Source organism: Trachypithecus francoisi, unplaced genomic scaffold, assembly GCF_009764315.1.
Source record: "Trachypithecus francoisi isolate TF-2019V2 unplaced genomic scaffold, Tfra_2.0 Lachesis_group3, whole genome shotgun sequence".
Lineage (NCBI taxonomy): Eukaryota > Metazoa > Chordata > Mammalia > Primates > Cercopithecidae > Trachypithecus > Trachypithecus francoisi.
The window spans coordinates 124,326,471-124,346,968 of NW_022681468.1; the positions used below are offsets into that span (position 1 = coordinate 124,326,471).

The window sequence follows — 20,498 nt, forward strand, 5'->3', positions numbered from 1 at the left end:
TGAACCACTGCGTCCGGGCTAGCAAACATTCTTGAGTTGAACTCATGATACTTAATTCCTAAGAGTCTTGCCTCCAATTACAAATGTGCTCCTTGCTAGCTGCGTAAATTTCCCCTGGACCTCAATTTACTGACCTATAAATGAAGGATTTCTAAAGCCTTTTTCATGATTTTCAGTGAGGCTAATAGCACCATTCCCAGGATGCTTTCAGTTCATCAAACCACTGCTGATTCATCGGTTTTTCCCCTGTGGAGACTGCACACTGGATGGACAAAATGTTCATCTCAGAAAAGCCCTAGCATTTCAGTAGAAGCCTACTGAAAACCCAGTTACTGAATGCGAATTCTATGAAGGTGGGTACCGTACGGCAAGGAGGAGGGGAACAGGCAGGTAGATAAGCAGATCAGGTTGTTTCTGCTTACAAACAAGGGAGTTTTCAAACAAAGTTCTCTCAAGTTCAAAGAGTTCTAGCAGCTGGGGGGATAAGAGAAAAATGTCACCAAGATGATGGGACAAGAACAGAGTCTGGAAGGATTGAGAGGATTTACGCAAAATTAGAGGTAGTGCAGGGAGGGTGGGGTTTCAGGTAGAGGTGTTGGCTAGAGCCAAAGAATAGAGGTGGGACTGTGCACTGGCAGTCTTTTGATTACAAGTAACAGGGGTGCCAGGTAACCTCCAGAAGGACTGGAACCAAGAACTGCAGAGCCATCAGAATCCAGGTAATCACTCTCTCTGGTTTCCATTCTCTTATCTTTTCTCATGCTCAGTGGCTTTTGCTCTCTCAATTTCTAATTCAATCTTGGGTTACATGCTCTGTTTTTCAAACTGTCTCTGAATTTTTTTTTTTTTTTTTGAGACAGAGTTGTGCTCTTCTTGCCCAGGCTGGAGTGCAATGGCACGATCTCGGCTCACTGCAACTTCCGCCCCTTGGGTTCAAGCAATTCACCCGCCTCAGCCTCCCGAGTAGCTGAGATTAAAGGCGCTCGCCACCATGGGAGGCTAATTTTTTTGTTTTGTTTTTTGTTTTGTGTGTGTGTGTGTGTGTGTGTGTGTGTGTGTGTTTTGAGACAGAGTCTCGCTCTGTCGCCCAGGCTGGAGTGCTGTGGCCAGATCTCAGCTTACTGCAAGCTCCGCCTCCCGGGTTTACCCCATTCTCCTGCCTCAGCCTCCCGAGTAGCTGGGACTACAGGCGCCCGCCACCTCGCCCGTCTAGATTTTTGTATTTTTTAGTAGAGATGGGGTTTCACCATGTTAGCCAGGATGGTCTCAATCTCCTGACCTCGTGATCCACCCGTCTCGGCCTCCCAAAGTGCTGGGATTACAGGCTTGAGCCACTGCGCCCGGCCTGTTTTTTGTTTTTTTGAGACGGAGGCTCGCTCTGTTGCCCAGGCTGGAGTGCAGTGGTGCCATCTCGGCTCACTGCAAGCTCCGCCTCCCGAATTCAACCGATTCTCCTGCCTCAGCCTCCCAAGTAGCTGGGATTACAGGCAGGTGCCACCACGCCCAGCTAATTTTTTGTATTTTTAGTAGAGACGGGGTTTCACCGTGTTAGGCAGGATGGTCTTGATCTCCTGATCTTCGGCCTCCCAAAGTGCTGGGATTACAGGCGTGAGCCACCACGCCTGGCCAATTTCTCTCTCTTCTTAGTCTCTCTCTCTGTTCAGTCTACCTTGCAGTCTCTCCCTCTCACTGTGTGGTCTTTCCTTTCTGCAGGAACCCTTGATTCCGCTTGCAGATATGCTTTCTCTGTTCCTCTGGGCTCACAGAAGAAGGTGGCCACCCTATTTACATCTCAAGTCAATGAAGAGCCCTGTCTTGAAGACTGAATTTGATTGGCCCAGTTTGAATTGGGGATCCACTTCTAGTCCAATCAACCATGGCAGGGGTGGGAAATAGAGGGAAATCCTGCTATCCAATCAAATTCCTTGGAGAGGCAATCTGCTTGGCCCAGTTGTGTGGGGAAAAGAAAGAGAGATCAGCCTGTTATTGTGTTTATATAGAAGGAAGTAGACATAAGAGACTTCATTTGATTCTGTATTTGAGATGCTGTTAATCTATGACCCTACCCCCAACCTTGTCCTTGCAAGAGACATGTGCTGTGGTGACTCAAGGCTTAATGGATTTTGGGCTGTGCAGGATGTGCTTTGTTAAACAAGTGCCTAAAGGCTGCTTGCTGGTTAAAGGTCATCACCATTCTCTTAATCTCAAGTAAGAGAAAAGCATTTGTCTCCTGCCCTTCCCTGGGCAATGGAACATCTCCGTGTAAAACCCGATTGTATGCTTTGTTTACTGAGCAAGGAGAAAACTGCCTTTAGGAATAAGGTGGGACTTGCTGGAGCAATGCTGCTAAAAGGTTTATGGAGAGTTTGCATATGCATCTCAAGGCACAGCATTTTCCTTTAAACTTATTCATGTCACAGGGATTTTTGTTCATATGTCTTATTATTGATTTCCTCCCTACAATGATCCTATTGTCCAGCCACTCCCTTATCTTTTTTATGGTAAAGATAATTATCAATAAATACTAAGGGAACGCAGAGACCAGTGCCAGCCTGGGTCCTCTGTAAGCTGAGCGCCAGTCCCCTGGGCCCCACTTTTCTTTCTCTATACTTTGTCTCTGTCTTATCTCTTTTCTCAAGTCTCTCGTTCCACCTAACGAGAAACACCCACAGGTGTGGAGGGGCAGGCCACCCCTTCAAGTTGGAGCTTGCCTCTAGTCCAATCAACTGTGGCCATGGTGGGGATGCGGCATAAAGGGCGGTCCTAAGGCCAGGCACCATGGCTCTCACCTACAATTCCAGCACTGTGGGAGGTTGAAGCTAGCAGATCACCTGAGGTCAGGAGTTCAAGACCAGCCTGGCCAACATGGCTAAAAATACAAAAATTAGCCAGGTGTGGTGGCACGGGCCTGTAATCACAACTACTTGGGAGGCTGAGGCAGGAGAATCGATTGAACCTGTGAGGCGAAGGTTGCAGTGAGCCGAAATCACGCCACACTGCACTCTAGCTTGGGTGACAGAGCGAGACTCCTTCTCAAAAAAGAAAAGAAAAGAGAAAAGTGTCTATTCTTTTTTTTTTTTTTTTTGAGACGGAGTCTCGCTCTGTCGCCCGGGCTGGAGTGCAGTGGCTGGACTCAGCTCACTGAAAGCTCCGCCTCCCAGGTTCCCGCCATTCTCCTGCCTCAGCCTCCCAAGTAGCTGGGACTACAGGCGCCCACCACCTTGCCCGGCTAGTTTTTTGTATTTTTTAGTAGAGATGGGGTTTCACCATGTTAGCCAGGATGGTCTCGATCTCCTGACCTCGTGATCCGCCCGTCTCAGCCTCCCAAAGTGCTGGGATTACAGGCTTGAGCCACTGCGCCCAGCCTAGTGTCTATTCTTTAATCACGGGGATGCAATGCTCTATATAAGGCCATTAACTCAAGCTTAATTGTTATGTTCAGTAAATACACAGTTTGTTGAAATCTTCTACTCGGCAATTATTCCCTGTGAGTCTTCAGTTTGGTTTTATACATTTAGAGATTATTGTAATGGGTGTATATTTATTATTGAATTTTTACACCTTCTTGTAAGTTGAATTAACATTATATAGTTATGTTCTTTGTTCCTATAATGCTTTGTCTGACAGCCTATTTTGTCTAATTACATAGCTTCCAACTTTTAGTATTTGCTCAGTACACCTTTTTACTTTTCATCTTGTGTCTGTTTAAAGATCTGTTTCTTGTAAATAGCATTATGGCTGGATTTTAGTTTATTTTATCCAACCTGACAATTTTAACTACTGAAGCTAGTAAATTCATATGGTGATTATAGATATATTTGGACTTGTTTTTACCATCTTAATGGGTGTTTTCTATTTTTATCACTTTTTTTTTGTTGTTGTTGTTGTTGAGACTGAGTCTCACTCTGTTGCCCAGGCTGGAGTGCAGTGGCATGATCTCGGCTCACTGCAACCTCTGCCTCCCAGGTACAAGTGATTCTCATGCCTCAGCCTCCTGAGTAGCTGGGATTACAGGTGTGCACCACCACACCCAGCTAATTTTTGTATTTTTAGTAGAGATGGGGTTTTATCATGTTGACCAGGCTGGTCTCAAATTCCTGACTTCAGGTGATCCATCCACCTTGGCCTCCCAAAGTGCTGGCATTATCAGCATGAGTCACTGCACCTGGCCACTTTTTCTCTTTTCCTGTCAGCTTTTGGATTAATATTTTTCTTATTCCAGTTTTCTTCAGTCTATCAACTTAAAAGTTTTACATTATTTCTATTATTTTAGTGCTTTATCTTGACTTATTATACATAACAGCATTTTTAACTCCAAACACTATTTTATGTTTTTTCACTCTTTAAAGTAAATTTATTATTATTTTATACAATATTTCTTTAGATTTTATGTTTATCATCTCAGATCTTGCTTTGAAGGTCATTTTTCTTCTCCCCTCAGAATACCTTTTTGTTTTTTGTTTTTTTTTTTGGCGGAGTCTCCTCTGTCACCCAGGCTAGAGTGCAGTGGCGCGATCTCAGCTCACTGCAACCTCCATCTCCCGGGTTGAAGTGATTCTCCTGCCTCAGCCTCCCAAGTAGCTGGGACTACAGGTGTGTGCCACTACACTGGGCTAATTTTTTGTTTTTGTTTTTTTTTTAGTAGAGAAGGGGATTCACCATGTTAGCCAGGCTGGTCTTGAACTCTTGACCTCAAGCAATCTGCCTGTCTTGGCCTCCCAAAGTACTGGGATTACAGGCGTGAGCCTCCATGCCCGTACCCCTCAGAATATAATTTAGAAATTACTTTAGTGAAAGTCTGTTGTTGGTAGAACCATCTGAGATATAATTCACATCACACAATACTCACAATTTATTTACTTATTATATATATTTATAGGTGGGGACTCGCTCTGTCATGCAGGATGGAGTGCAGTGGCACCTTGTAGCTCACTTGCAGCCTCGAACTCCTGGGCTCAAGCTATTCTTCCACCTCAGCTCAGCCTCCTGAGTAGCTAGGAGTATAGGTGTGTACCACGGTAACTGCCAAAGGGGTTCACCTTGTCTGCTGCCTAGACAGAGCCAATTCATCAAGACAGGGGAATTGCAATAGAGAAAGAGTAATTCGGCCAGGCGCAGTGGCTCAAGCCTGTAATCCCAGCACTTTGGGAGGCCGAGACGGGCGGATCACAAGGTCAGGAGATCGAGACCATCCTGGCTAACACGGTGAAACCCCGTCTCTACTAAAAATACAAAAAAAAAAAAAAAAAACTAGCTGGGCGAGGTGGCAGGTGCCTGTAGTCCCAGCTACTCGGGAGGCTGAGGCAGGAGAATGGCGTAAACCCAGGAGGCGGAGCTTGCAGTGAGCTGAGATCCAGCCACTGCACTCCAGTCTGGGCGACAAAGCGAGACTCCGTCTCAAAAAAAAAAAAAGAGAGAGAGAAAGAGTAATTCACACAAAGCCAGTGTGAGTGGGGAGACTATAGAGTTTTATTATTACTCAAATCAGTCTCCCCAAGCATTCAGAGATCAGAGTTCTTAAGGACAACTTGGTGGGTGGGGGGAAGCCAGTGAGCCAGGAGTGCTGACTGCTCAGGGATGAAATCATAGGGAGTCAAAGCTGTCTGCTTGCACTGAGTCAGTTCCTGGGTGGGGGGTCACAAGATCAGATGAGCCAGTTAATTGATCTGGCTGGTGCCAGTTGATCCCTCAAGTGCAGGGTCTGCAAAATATCTCAAGTACTGATCTTAGGGGCAGTTTAGGGAGGGTCAGAATCTTGCAGCCTCCAACTGCATGACTCCTAAACCATCATTTCTAATCTTGTGGCCAATGTCAGTCCTACAGAGGCAATCTAGCCCCCAGGCAAGAAGGAGGTCTGCTTTGGGATAGCAGTTAGATCTCTTTCACTGTCTCAGTCATAATTTTGCAAAAGTGGTTTCACCACTACACCTTTTTTTTTTTTTTTTTTTTTTTTTTTTTAGAGATGGCGTCTTGCTGTGTTGCCCAGGCTGGTCTTGAATTCCTGGCCTCAAGCGATCTTCCAACCTTGGCCTCCCAAAGTGCTGGGATTACAGGTGTGAGTCACTGCACTCAGCCAAAATTCACCATTTTAAAATGTACAGTTCAGTAGTTTTCAGTATATTCACAAGGTTGTGCAACCATCATCACTTTCTAATTCCAGATATTTTAATCCTGGAAAGAAACCAGGTACCCATTAGCAGTCACTCCCTATCCCTCATGCCCCCAGCCCCTGCCAGCTACTTTCTTTATAGACTTGCCTATTCTGAATGTTTCATATAAATGGAATCATATAATATGTAGTCTTTTATGTTTGGCTTCTTTCACTTAGCATGTTTTCAAGGTTCATTCATGTTGGAGTATGTGTTACTACTCCATTTCTTTTTTTTTTTTTTTGAGGCAGAGTCTCACTCTGTCGCCCAGGCTGGAGTGCTGTGGCGCAATCTTGGCTCACTGCAAGCTCTGCCTCCTGGGTTCACACCATTCTCCTGCCTCAGCCTCCTGAGTAGCTGGGAGACGCCCACCACCACGCCTGGCTAACTTTTTTTTGTATTTTTAGTAGAGATGGGGTTTCACCGTGTTTGCCAGGATGGTCTCGATCTCCTGACCTCGTGATCCACACGCCTCAGCCTCCCAAAGTGCTGGGATTACAGGCGTGAGCCACTGCGCCCGGCCTACTCCATCCCTTTTTATGGCTGAATAATATTCCAGAGTATGACCATTCCACATTTAATCTACTAACTAGTTGAACATGTGAGTTGTATTCACCTTTTGCTTATTACGAATAATGCTGGTATGAATATTCATGCACACATTTTTGTTTGAACATATGTTTTCAATTATCTTAAGTATATATGCAGGAGTGGAATTCCTGGGTCATACAGTAATTCTATTTAACTTCTGAGGAACTGCCAAATTGTTTTCTACAGCAGCTGCACCATTTTACATTCCCGGCAGCAATGTAAGAGGGTTCTAATTTCTCCACATACTTGCTAACATTTGGTAACTTCTGCTTTTTAAAAAAGTAGAGCTATCCTAATGATTGTGGTGTCTCATTGTGGTTTTGATTTGCATTTCCCTAATGGTTAGTGACCTTAAGCACCTTTTCTTTTTCTTTTTTCTTTTTTTCTTTTTTTTTTTTGAGACAGAGTCTCACTCTGTCGCCCAGGCTGGAGTGCAATGGCATGATCTTGGTTCACTGTGACCTCCGCTTCCCAGGCTCAAGAGATTCTCCTGCCTCAGCCTCCCAAGTAGCTGGGATTACAGGCGCCCACCACCATGCCTGGCTAATTCTTTTCTTTTTCTTTTTTTTTGTATTTTTAGTAGAGACAGGGTTTCTCCATGTTGGCCAGGCTGGTCTTGAACTCCTGACCTCAGGTAATCCACCCACCTCGGCTTCCCAAGGTGTTGGGATTATAGGCATGAACAACCATGCCTGGCCTCGAGCACTTTTGCATATGCTCATTGATCATGTGTAAATCTTCTCTGGAGAAATGTGTATTCAAATCCTTTGCCCATTTGAAAAATTGGGTTGTCTTTTTATTGTTGAGTTGTAAGAGTTCTCCACACATTTTGAATACTAGGACTTTATCAGTACATGATTTGCAGAGTTCCCCCCCATTCTGCAGATGCCTTTTAACTTTCTTGATAGATTTCTTTGAAGCACAAAAATTTATAAATTTGATGAAGTCTAATATATTTTTTCTTTGGTTGCTTATACTTCCAGTGTCTAAGAAACTTGTTGCTTAATCTAAGATCATGAAGATTTAGCCCTATATTTTCTTCTAAGAGTTTTAGCTCTTACATTTATTCTTTGATCCATTTTGAGTTAATTTTTGTATATGGTATGAGGTAAGGATCCAGCTTCATTCTTTTGCATATGGATACCCAGTTGACCTGCCACGGTTTAGTGAAAAGCCTCTTCTTTTCCCATTGAATAATCTTGGCACTTCTGATAAAAAGCAATTGACTGTAAACGTGAGGGTTTATTTCTGGACTCTCAATTATTTTCTCTTGCTCATATGTCTATTCTTATGAAGTACTACTCTGTTTTGATTATTGTAGCTCTGTAATAAGGTGAAATTAGGACATGTGAGTCCTCCAACTTTGTTCTGTTTTTAGTTATCTGAAAATGTCCTTTATTTTGTCCTCATGCTTGGAAATAGTTTTGCCACTACACAGCTCTAGGTTGACAGTTATCTTCTAGTTTCCACTGTTAGTGTTAAGTAACATTACATCCACTTTGCTGTCCATTTGCCATTTCCTTGTTAAGTGACCTCCTTTATTCTTTTGACAGCTTTTAAAGATATTTTGTCTTTGGTATTGTGAAATCAATCTGAGTATATTTATTTCATTTTAATTATTTTGCTTGGTAAACATTGCACTTTCTGTATTATGAATTCACACATTACAAGTAGGTATATGTCTTTCATCAGTTCTGGAAAATTCTTAGACTCTTTAAATATTGCCTGTTCTCTTACTTTCTCTGCTCTTCTCTCAGGAACTATAATTAGACATGTCTCAGACCTTTTCATTCTATTCTCCACATCTCTTATAATTACATATACTCTGTCTTGTTTCTGGATAATGTCTTTAGATCTGTTGTTTAATCCATGAACTCTCTTTTCAGCTGGGTAAAATACTAATTAAATGTATCCATGTAATTTTAACAGTTAGCTTATTCATTTTCAAGCGTTTTTTTTTTAGGTGGGGAAGATGATTATTTTTCAAAATCATGTCACTTTTTTTTTTTTTTGAGACACAATTTGCTCTGACACCCACGCTGGAATGCAGTGGCGTGATCACAGCTTACTGCAGCCTCAACCTCTTGGGCTCAAGCAATCCTTCTACCTCAGCCTTTCAAATAGCTGGGACCACAGGCATGCACCACCATACCTGGCAAACTTTTTTTTTTTTTTTTTTTGGTGACAGGGTCTCACTATATTGCTCCAGTTGGTCTCAAGCAATCGGCCTGCCTTGGCCTCCCAAAGTGCTGGGATCACACTTGTGAGCCACCACACCCAGCCTATCTGGTCACTTTTGATAGTTTCCAATTGTTTAATTGCTTGCTCATGTAAAACCAATTCCTGCTGGGTGTGGTGGCTCACGCCTGTAATCCTAGCACTTTGGGAGGCCAAGGCCGGTGGATCACAAGTTCAGGAGATGGAGACCATCCTGGCTAACACGGTGAAACCCCGTCTCTACTAAAAAAAATACAAAAAAATTAGCCAGGCGTGGTGGCGGGGGGCTGTAGTACCAGCTACTCGGAAGGCTGAGGCAGGAGAATGGCATGAACCCAGGAGGCGGAGCTTGCAGTGAGCAGAGATGCACCACTACACTCCAGCCTGGGCAACAGAGCGAGACTCCATCTCAAAAAAAAAAAAAAGGAAAAAAATTAACCGGGCATGATGGCACATGCCTGTAGTCCCAACTACTTGGGAGGCTGAGGCAAGAGAATTGGTTGAACCTGGGAGGCAGAGATAGCAGTGAGCCAAGATCAGGCCACTGTACTCCGGCCTGGGGGACAGAGCAAGACTCCGTATCAAAAAACAAAAAACAAACTAACAAAAAAACCCAAAAAACAAAAAACAAACAAACAAAAACAAAACAAAACAAAACAAATTCCAGGGGCCGGGCAAGGTGGCTGTAATCCCAGCACTTTGGGAGGCCAAGACAAGTGGATCACCTGAGGTCAGGAGTTCAAGACCAGCCTGGCTAACATGGCAAAATCCCGTCTCTACTAAAAATACAAAGATTAGTCAGGTGTGATGGTGCATGCCTGTAATTCCAGCTACTCACGAGGCTGAGGCAGGAGAATAGCTTAAACCGGGGAGGTAGAGGTTGCAATGAGCCAAGATCATGCCACTGCACTCCAGCTTGAGTGACAGAGCAAGACTCCATCTCAGAAAACAACAACAACAACAACAAACCTCAATTCCTGAGTTTACTTGTGACTGCTTAAAACACACGATAAACATTAACTGTATGTAGTAACATAAGAGTTTGCATGCATGTTCTTGGAAAATTTTATTACTTTTTGTGGGCCCAACAATGCAATAAAAAGTGTGTTTCATCCAGGAGGATCAAATAGTGAGTCCTACAGCGTATAGTGCAGTAGTTAAATGCATGCCTCTAGAACCACACTACCTGGTTCTTTTACCTACTGACAGTGAAATACTGGATAAGTTATTTAACATTTATACGCTTCTGTTTCCTCAACTATATAGACTTAAAATGTACCCCATGAGGCTGTTGTGAGGATCAACTGAACATATCTATGAGTATAGTATATATTAGTCACTGGTACATAGTAACCATGACATAAGAATGTGTTGACTGGGGCCAGGCACGGTGGCTCACGCCTGTAATCCCAGCACTTTGTGAGGCCAAGGTGGGCGGATCATGAGGTCAGGAGATCGACACCATCCTGGTTAACAAGGTGAAACCCCATCTCTACTAAAAATACAAAAAATTAACCAGGCGTGGTGGCGGATGCCTGTAGTCCCAGCTATTCAGGAGGCTGAGGCAGGAGAATGGTGTGAACCCAGGAGGTGGAGGTTGCAGTGAGGCAAGATTGTGCCACTGTATCCCAGCCTGGGCGATGGAGTGAGACTCTGTCTCAAAAAAAAAAAAAAATTTGCTGGCTAGGTGTGGCGGCTCACACCTATAATCCCAACACTTTAGGAGGTTGAGGCAGGTGGATCACTTGAGCCCAGGAGTTCTAGACCATCCTGGGCAACATGGTGACACCCTATCTCTAAAAAAATACAAAAATTAGCCAGGCATGGTGGCACATACCTGTAGTCCCAGCTACTTGGGAGGCTGAGGTGGGAGGAGCACTTGATCCTGCGAGGTAGAGGCGACAGTGAGCTGTGATTATGCTATCGTATTCCACTCTGGGCAACAGAGTGAGACCCTGTCCCCTTATCAAAAAAAAAAAAAAAAAAATGAATTTGCTGTATACTGCACTGCTAGAAATGGAAGAGATTGCAAATTGTGTAGATTTGGCCGGGCGCGGTGGCTCAAGCCTGTAATCCCAGCACTTTGGGAGGCCGAGACGGGCGGATCACGAGGTCAGGAGATCGAGACCATCCTGGCTAACACGGTGAAACCCCATCTCTACTTAAAAATACAAAAAACTAGCCGGGCGACGAGGCGGGCGCCTGTAGTCCCAGCTACTCCGGAGGCTGAGGCAGGAGAATGGCGTAAACCCGGGAGGCGGAGCTTGCAGTGAGCTGAGATCCGGTCACTGCACTCCAGCCTGGGTGGCAGAGCGAGACTCCGTCTCAAAAAAAAAAAAAAAAAGAAAATTGTGTAGATTTAACAAGGTGATGTTTCATTTATGTAGCACAATAGGAAACTGAGTTGTTTTACAGAAGCAGTTTTCCAAACAATTCAAACTTTTCCTCTTTATTTAAGCCTTTTTTTTTTTTTTTTGAGACAGTGTTTTTGTTGCTCAGGCTAGAGTGCGATGGCACTATCACAGCTCACTGCAGCCTTGACCTCCCAGGTTCAAGCAATCCTCCCACCTTGGCCTCCCAAGGAGCTAGGACTACAGGCATGAGCCACCACACCAGGCTAAATTTTATTTTTTGTACAGACTGAGTCTCACTGTGTTGCCCAGGCTGGTTTCAAACTCCTGGACTCAAGTGATACTTCTGCCCTGGCCTCTCAAAGTGCTGGGATTACAAAAATGAGCTACTGCACCAGGCCTTTAAAACTTTTTAACTTTTGATTGTTTTGGGGTAGAAATATAGAAGTATATAGTCTACTTTTATAAAAACAGAGACAACATAATTCAGTCTTTTCTTGATGTATTATGAATACCATTATTGTGGAAGTATAATATTAATAAAATAGCAACCAGGGCTGATATGATATATAAAAAATTTTATCTAATCCCAAATGATGCCAGACTATATACCCTTCTTGTTGAGTTCACACAACTGTTTTTGTGTTTCCTTTTTTGTCAGGCTATTAGACAATCCTTTGGCTATGGTTCTACCACCTATTCCCCCTTTCTAATTTACTCACTCGTGCAATGGGGATCCATATGACCAAATTAGTATTTAAAATGAGTAAAGAGACTTACAGAATGAAATTCTGAAGGCCTAGGTATGAGTAAAGTACACTAATTTTGATATGCCAACTTTGTAATACCTACTTTGATGGCTCAGAAGCCTTTTCTCTTCATAACCTTGTTATCGATTAATTTACCCATGAGTACTACTTTACATACATAGCCAGTGGGTGCTTCTGTATATTTAACAATTGCTTACAGGTAATACATGATTATAATTGTTAATCACTTTTATTATCTAATGTTACGGTTAATGCACATGAATTGGAAATTGAAAGGACTTATAAACCAAGAGTTCATGTTCTCTCTTTCATCTCTTTTTAAAAAGTTTGAAATCAAGCAAATTCCTCACAATGCTAAAGTATTGTGAATAGGGTAAGATCCTCAACTAACTGGCTAAAAAGCATGACCAAAAAAGGAACTTTTTATTTTTTTTTGATTTTTTATTTATTTTGTGTGAAATTCATTGTTTACTTTTATTTTTGATTTTTTATTTAAAGGAATTTTTAAAGGCATAACAGGAAAGCCATAATTCACAACATTGCACAGGAAAATATCTTTATTACTTAGTAGGCACCTACTCACTATAACAAGTGCCAAGGGATCATTTATTCCTCACATTCAATTCTAGGAGGTCAAGAGCACCCCAATTTATAGTTGAAAAAACAGGCTTATAGAATTAACTTACCAGAGGTCACGTGGCTGGTAAGGGACTCAGCTGGGATTCACACACCAGTCCTTCTACTCCTGACATCTGTGCCCTTTAGTAAATACAAACAAGAATTCCCTAGCACTGTCTTCAAGATCTGAAACACTGCAAGTTCCACTGGATTAGAGTTAAGAATGCCCCCACAGGATACAAAGAGGGAAGGGTGGAAAGTTAGCACCATCTGCTGACCATCTCCCTGAACATCAGGATGAGGATCGAGAGGGAGTCTAATTGAGGACAAGGGGGACCTCATGCTATCTAAGGTTACCTCCAGCCCCCAAGGACAGGCCCAGGAAGATGATGAGCGCGTCGCTGTAGTCCTCTTGGTCACTCCACAATACCAAGGTTAGGTAGTGACTCCCTGAGGAAGAAAGTAGTAGAATTTGGAGGGAGCCTAAAAGACCTTGAGAAAAAAAGGCCCAGACTTCTATCAGCACAGTGGAAACATATCATTTCTGCAAACAAATCTTAGCATCTCCTGATTCTAGCATTCCAGCAATAAAAATAGATTCCTGAGCCCTCCTCCAGACTATTTTATCAAAGCCTTTAGGAGAGGGACCTAATGTATTTTAACAAATAACCAAAGTAATTCTTTTTTTTTTTTTGAGCCAGAGTCTCACTTTGTCACCCAGGCTGGAGTGCAGTGGCTTGATCTCGGCTCACTGCAACCTCCGCTTCCCAGGTTCAAGCGATTCTCCTGCCTCAGCTTCCTGAAGAGTAGCTGGGACTACAGGCGCCTGCCACCTCGCCCGGCTAGTTTTTTGTATTTTTTAGTAGAGACAGGGTTTCACCGGGTTAGCCAGGATGGTCTTGATCTCCTGACCTAGTGATCCACCCGTCTCGGCCTCCCAAAGTGCTGGGATTACAGGCTTGAGCCACCGCACGTGGCCCAAAGTAATTCTTAAGAAAAGGAAGGATGGTGGGTCACTTCCTTAACAGAAGGCCAGATTTTTATTCCTTGATGTGAGATGTTCCTGGATAGGGGGTAGAGATTCTGCAGATTCCTAAAATCTCATCAGCTTTTGGAAGAAGATATAGAGAAGTAATGGAAACCCATATGGTGATTTGGATTTAAGACTTGCTTCTGCTGTGACTGTGGGCAAGTCACTTAAACCCTCTGTGTCTTGATTTTCTCAGCTGCAAAACTGGAATGCTGATAATAACAATATCTCATTTGGTTGTTGTGACAATCAAATGAGGAAGCGGATGTCAAAACCCTTTGTAAGTTATAAAGTTCAATACAATGTGTTAATATTATCTTGAGCTTGCACCACCTACAGATGCAGGTCCTTATCTTTTAAAATATTGAGCTCCTCAATATTTATATTTCTATCCTTCCAGGGACAATCAATGTCTGCTGATATGAAGGAGCAGTGTCTGGCCATGAAAAAAAAATGTTTTTATTCAGAGGATACAAAGATTCCCAAAAGAATGATGACTCTCTGAGAGGATATGCCAGAATTTCTGGTGGAGGAGAGGAGAAGTGAGGTTTTTTGTTTGTTTGTTTTGTTTTTGGGGATGGAGACTTGTTCTGTCACCCAGGCTGGAGTGCACTGTTGCAATCTCAGCTCACTGCAACCTCTGCCTCCCAGGTTCAAGCGATTCTCCTGCCTCAGCCTCCCGAGTAGCTGGGATCACAAGGGTGCACCACCACATCCGGCTAATTTTTGTATTTTCAGTAGAGATGGGGTTTCACCATGTTGACCAGGCTGGTCTCAAACTCCTGACCTCAGGTGATCCACCTGCCTTGGCCTCCCAAAGTGCTGGGATTACAGGCGTGAGCCAGTGGGCCTGGCCGAGAAGTGAGATTTTTATGTTTATCAAAAGAAGTCTTGGTTTAAAAAAGAAAAGCTTGAGAAATATAGTTTTAAAACCAGAAGACTCCAGCTCTATTCTCTCTTTCACTTGTTATATGACCCTGGTCAAGTCTCTGCCTTTTTAATAGGCCTGTTTCCTCATCTAAAAAATTCAGGGCTAATATTGAGTAAGTTAGACTCACAGACTCTAATTTGTTAAAATATTTCTTGTAGCAACTTATAATGCTGGGAGGTAAAATCAAGTATAAAAGAAAAAGAGGGGCGGGCATGGTGGCTCATGCCTGTAATCCCAGCACATTAGGAGGCCAAAGAGGGCAGATCATGAGGTCAATAGATCGAGACCATCCTGGCCAACATGATGAAACCTCGTCTCTACTAAAAAGACAAAAATTAGCTAGGCGTGGTGGCACACGCTTGTAGTCCCAGCTACTCAGGAGGCTGAGGCAGGAGAATCGCTTAAACCGAGGAGGCAGAGGTTGCAGTGAGCTAGGATTGCGCCACTGCACTCCAGCCTGACCACAGAGTGAGACTCCATCTCAAAAAAAAAAAAGAAAAAAAAAGAAAAAAAGAAAAAACAAAAGAAAAAGAGTTGTACATAAAATGAAGACATAAAAAGTTATGTGCCTGACTGGGCACAATGGCTCACACCTGTAATCCCAGCACTTTGGGAGGCCGAGGCAGGCAGATCACTTGAGGTTAGGAGTTTGAAACTAGCCTGGCCAACATGGTGAAACCCCGCCTCTACTAAAAATACAAAAATTAACCAGGCATGGTGCCACTGCACTTCAGCCTGGGTGACAGAGGGAGACTCTGTCTCAAAAAAAAACTTATGTGCCTTCAGCTATGTAGTTCACAAAAAGTAAATAACTCAAGGAGTTAACTCCTCCAGTGAAAACTATTTGAGCTGGAAAACTGCACTTGACTTTCTTTTTAAAGCATCATTAACCTGTCAGAAAACAGCTGAAAGTAGGTGTGATGTGGAAGGGCTGATGTGACCACAAGTATTTGCCATCACTTTCCTGGTGAAGGATCCATTTTCTCACAGGTATAATCTCAGATGGCTCTGGGTTTTTTGTTTGTTTGTTTGTTTGTTTGTTTGTTTGAGGTGGAGTCTCGCTCTGTCGCCCGGACTGGAGTGCAGTGGCCAGATCTCAGCTCACTGCAAGCTCCGCCTCCTGGGTTTACGCTATTCTCCTGCCTCAGCCTCCCGAGTAGCTGGGACTACAGGCGCCCGCCACCTTGCCCAGCTAGTTTTTGTATTTTTAGTAGAGACGGGGTTTCACTGTTAGCCAGGATGGTCTCGATCTCCTGACCTCGTGATCCGCCCGTCTCGGCCTCCCAAAGTGCTGGGATTACAGGCTTGAGCCACCGCGCCCGGCCCGTTTGTTTGTTTTTGAGATGGAGTCTCGCTCTGTTGCCCAGGCTGGAGTGCAATGGCGCGCTATCAGCTCACTGCAACCTCTACCTCCTGGGTTCAATTTTCCCACCTCGGCTTCCTGAGTAGCTGGGATTACAGGAGTACACCACCATGCCCAGCTAATTTTTGTATTTTTAGTAGAGATGGGGTTTCACCATGTTGGTCAGGCTGGTCTCAAACTCCTGACCTCGTGATCCACCCACCTTGGCCTCCCAAAGTGCTGGGATTACAGGTGTGAGCCACCACGCCCAGCCGACTCTGTGCTTTTGAACTCATAACTTGAGAGGATGGCCCGATAGGAACCTGACCAGAGGTTATCCTTGCAGTGCCAAGTGAGAGAGAAGTCCATTGAGCCTCTGGAGCCCCAGCACTGTTTGCTCAGACCCCAAGTTCTGCTCCATCTCATGGCTACTCTGCCACACCATGCAGCAAGGACACTGTTCCAACTTGTGAAATTCAGGTCAGAGAACATACACTTGTAAAAAGAACATGCTCCTTTGCCAAACAGCCAAGTGGTTCCTAAAGAATGATCTTTAACATCTGAACCATTTCTAACATGGATGTTATTTTATTGAAACTTGACCCCCACCTATGCTCAAATACCACTTGGGAAGTCTTGGTTTATCCCCATGGTACAAGTTCTCTGGTCTAAATACCACTACAAGATTTACAACATCAAAGAGCCTAGCACAAAGTTAGTGTCATGCTTATTGGGTGCTGATCCCAAAATTTTATCAGTAAATTCTGACCTGCAGAGCATAGTTTTAGAGGAATGCATTGAAACTACCAAATTTCTGCTGCCTGTGTGATAAAACCATCACCAGCCTCATACCAAAGCTATATAACCTTTGTTCACATTGCTGTGGAAAAATTAAACTAAGTTGTGTACAGCTCCCTCTGTTTTGTACTTTCTAGGGCAAAGTCTATACTCTGCTCATCAGGCAATCTCCGGGAATTCCTTTCGGGACACTCAAAAAGTTGAATTAATCATTGTTTACATTTGTAGAACTTACATCTATTAACACTCACCTCTTTGTCCATTGTAATTTGCTTGCTTATGTATTGGATTTTATTTTATTTATTTTTTGAGACAAGAGTCTCACTTTGTCACCCAGGCTGGAGTACAGTGATGTAATCTCGGCTCACTGCAACCTCTGCCTCCTGAGTTCAAGCGATTCTCCTGCCTTAGCCTCCCAAGTAGCTGGATTACAGGCACACACCACCATGCTCTGCTAATTTTTGTATTTTTAGTAGAGACAGGGTTTCACCATGTTGGCCAGGCTGGTCTCAAACTCCTGACCTTAGATTACTCGCCCACCTCAGCCTCCGAAAGTGCTGGGATTACAGACGTGAGCCACCACACCCGGCCATGTGTTGTATTTCATGAAGACACCATCCCATGATTCTGCTAAGCAAACGTATTGCTGGAAGATAAGTACTTAATCAAGTATTTACTGAATTTCTACTATGGATTCTGCCTCTGTGTGTGTGTGTGTGTGTGTGTGTGTTGTTTTATTTATTATTATTTTTTTTGGAGACAGAGTCTCCCTTTGTCGCCCAGGCTGGAGTGCAGTGGCGCAATCTCGGATCACTGCAACCTCCGCTTCCCGGGTTCAAGTGATTCTCCTGCCTCAACCTCCTGAGTAGCTGGGATTACAGGCACCCACCGCCACGCCCAGCTAATTTTTGTATTTTTAGTAGAGGCAGGGTTTCATTATGTTGGCCAGGCTGGTCTCAAACTCCTGACCTCAAGTGATCTACCCACCTCGACCTCCCAAAGTGCTAGGATTACAGGCGTGAGCCACTGTGCCTGGCCCAAGGCACAGTGCCTGGCCCCTGTGTCAAAGAGCTCATAGTCCAATTGGGAATACAAGGCTAAACACACATCAACCTATAAATAAAATTAAATATTCAATGATTCTGGAAATAATATAAGGATATGCTACACAACAATATAAGGATATTCCCATGTCATCATACTACCGGTATATTTTACTTACTATCTTATCTTTCTCCACTAGAATGGAAGCTCCATGAGAGGAGGAAAATTTTTTTTTTTTTTTTTTTTTGAGACGGAGTCTCGCTCTGTCCCCCAGGCTGGAGTGCAGTGGCCGGATCTCAGCTCACTGCCAGCTCCGCCTCCCAGGTTTATGCCATTCTCCTGCCTCAGCCTCCAGAGTAGCTGGGACTACAGGCGCCCGCCACCTCGCCCGGCTAGTTTTTTGTATTTTTTAGTAGAGACGGGGTTTCACCAGGTTAGGCAGGATGGTCTCGATCTCCTGACCGCGTGATCCGCCCGTCTCGGCCTCCCAAATTGTTGGGATTACAGGCTTGAGCCACCGCGCCTGACCTGAGGAGGAAAATTTTTTAAACTTCAGTACTATTTCCCCAGTGTCTGGCATGTAACTAGTGGTTAATAAATATTTGTTGACTGAATGAATGTGAAGTCAATTATCTAGAATAGACAGGGAAAAGGAAGTCTTACTGGAGTGGTTCCCCCAGCCTGAGCCTTGATTTAGCAACACTCTTATTCAGCTTGCTTATAGCAATCTATAGGTTTTGGCGAACAATCTCTTCTTTATTTTTATGAGAAGAAAATGTGACACAATTGAAAAAGAAGATGGGGGCGGGATGAAAAGAATTTAAATTGGGTGTTAGAGGCCCTCAGTTCATTGATAAAAGGAAAGGTTTGTCCTTGACTCAATGAATGTCATACATTGCCTTAATGCAGAACTATTTTCAAACAAAACCCCAGTAATTAAATAGTTCAAGGCAGAGCTGCTCTGGTTGATTTTGGGGTGGCATGGTGGAGTTGGCAGGGAAGGTCCATCTACTTGGTTCCTTCACCTCTACTACAAAGCTATAGCTTCTGAGAAATTTTGGGAACATAGTTTGAAACACTGGACTGAGCGAACACTGGAGACTCTCCTCTCTCAGAATTCTATTAATGGACTCAGGGGAGCAAGACCAAAGTCTTGGTGAGGGAAGACGTGGGCTCTCTTCTGGTCTCTGCCACTATGCTGAGGGAGTACCAGGAGTCACCTATCCAAAGAGAGAGAAAAAATTGTGGCCTGGGCCAAGGCCAATGACCCTTCTCACAGCTAGACACAGGGACCTAGAAGCCACATTTCTCTGGACTGGATGGAGATGGATGAGGGCTCACTGACTTGTGTGACCTGGTCTTGCCTCTCCCTTTGCTGCCTCCCCATCCCCACCTGCAAAGCTCAGACATAAAGGCACCTAAGCTCACTTGGCAATTTCTCTGGGGTTCAGAGTCAGTAAGAATCTCATACACGCCGGGCGCGGTGGCTCAAGCCTGTAATCCCAGCACTTTGGGAGGCCGAGACGGGCGGATCACGAGGTCAGGAGCGAATCACGAGGTCAGGAGATCGAGACCCTCCTGGCTAACACGGTGAAACCCCGTCTCTACTAAAAAATACAAAAAACTAGCCGGGTGAGGTGGCGGGCGCCTGTAGCCCCAGCTACTCGGGAGGCTGAGGCAGGAGAATGGCTTAAACCTGGGAGGCGGAGCTGGCAGTGAGCTGAGATCCGGCCACTGCACTCCAGCCTGGGGGACAGAGCGGGACTCCGTCTCAAAAAAATAAAATAAAATAAAATAAAGAATCTCATACACAATGTAAATACTCAGTCTGGCACCAATCCGGATGGGACAAGGGCGTGACTCACTTGTCACCATCCTCCATCTTGTGCAGCTGGTCCATCTGTTTAGCTGTGCAGAAGCAAGCCCTGCAAGAGGGCTCAAACAAAGCCTAACAGAAAACGGTTTAATGAAGGGAGTATTTACTAGCGTGTGTTCAGGTTTAAGAAAACCAGTCGGGCGTGGTGGCTTACGTCTGTAATCCCAGCACTTTGGGAGGGCGAGGCGAGAGGATGACTTGAGCCCAGAAGTTCGAGACCAGCCTGGGCAACATAGGGAGACCTCATCTTTACTAAATAAGGAGGCAGGGAGGGAGGGAGGGAGGGAGGAAAGAAGGAAGGGAGACAACCCTCAAGACTGTAAAACACCCACGGACTACCAACAGCTGGAAGCTTTATCATCACGAGGCCTGAAAGAACAAGGAGAGGGAGCTGTTACCATCCAACAGTTGTTGCTTAGGGAACTAACTGACAATACCACCTCCATGTTACAAGTGATGAAACTAAGGAGAATGAGAAGACAAGGAACATAGGATGTGGAATCCCGGGGGAAGAAACTTAGTGAATCTGAAGCATCTAGCGGCTATCAAGGTACTTTAGAGACTTCCACCGTGGATGGTTAAGCTACCATCCTCACCTTGACCTTCCCTGCCGCCCACTGAAAGTGACCGGAAGAAGAGCTTGACTATGACGACTAGGGACTACAAGTCCCGGCATGCATCTCTCCGCGACTATCTCAAAACCTTTCAACTTTAGGATAAAAGGGCTTTCGGCAACCATGCGCGTCGGGACCTGTAGTCGCCCCACTTGGGGCCAGGCGCT

The 20,498-nt window shown here is 44.4% G+C and overlaps 1 long non-coding RNA gene across 1 annotated transcript; it reads right to left on the bottom strand.

Moving 5' to 3' along the window:
- Positions 1-140: 140 nt before the first annotated feature.
- LOC117070503 lies at positions 141-20,491 on the bottom strand. The gene is made up of 4 exons (XR_004431942.1): positions 20,314-20,491; positions 13,054-13,146; positions 12,765-12,837; positions 141-262 (listed from the first exon to the last, which is right to left on the bottom strand). It is a non-coding gene; the product is annotated as an uncharacterized LOC117070503 (long non-coding RNA).
- Between the last annotated feature and the right edge of the window lie 7 nt (positions 20,492-20,498).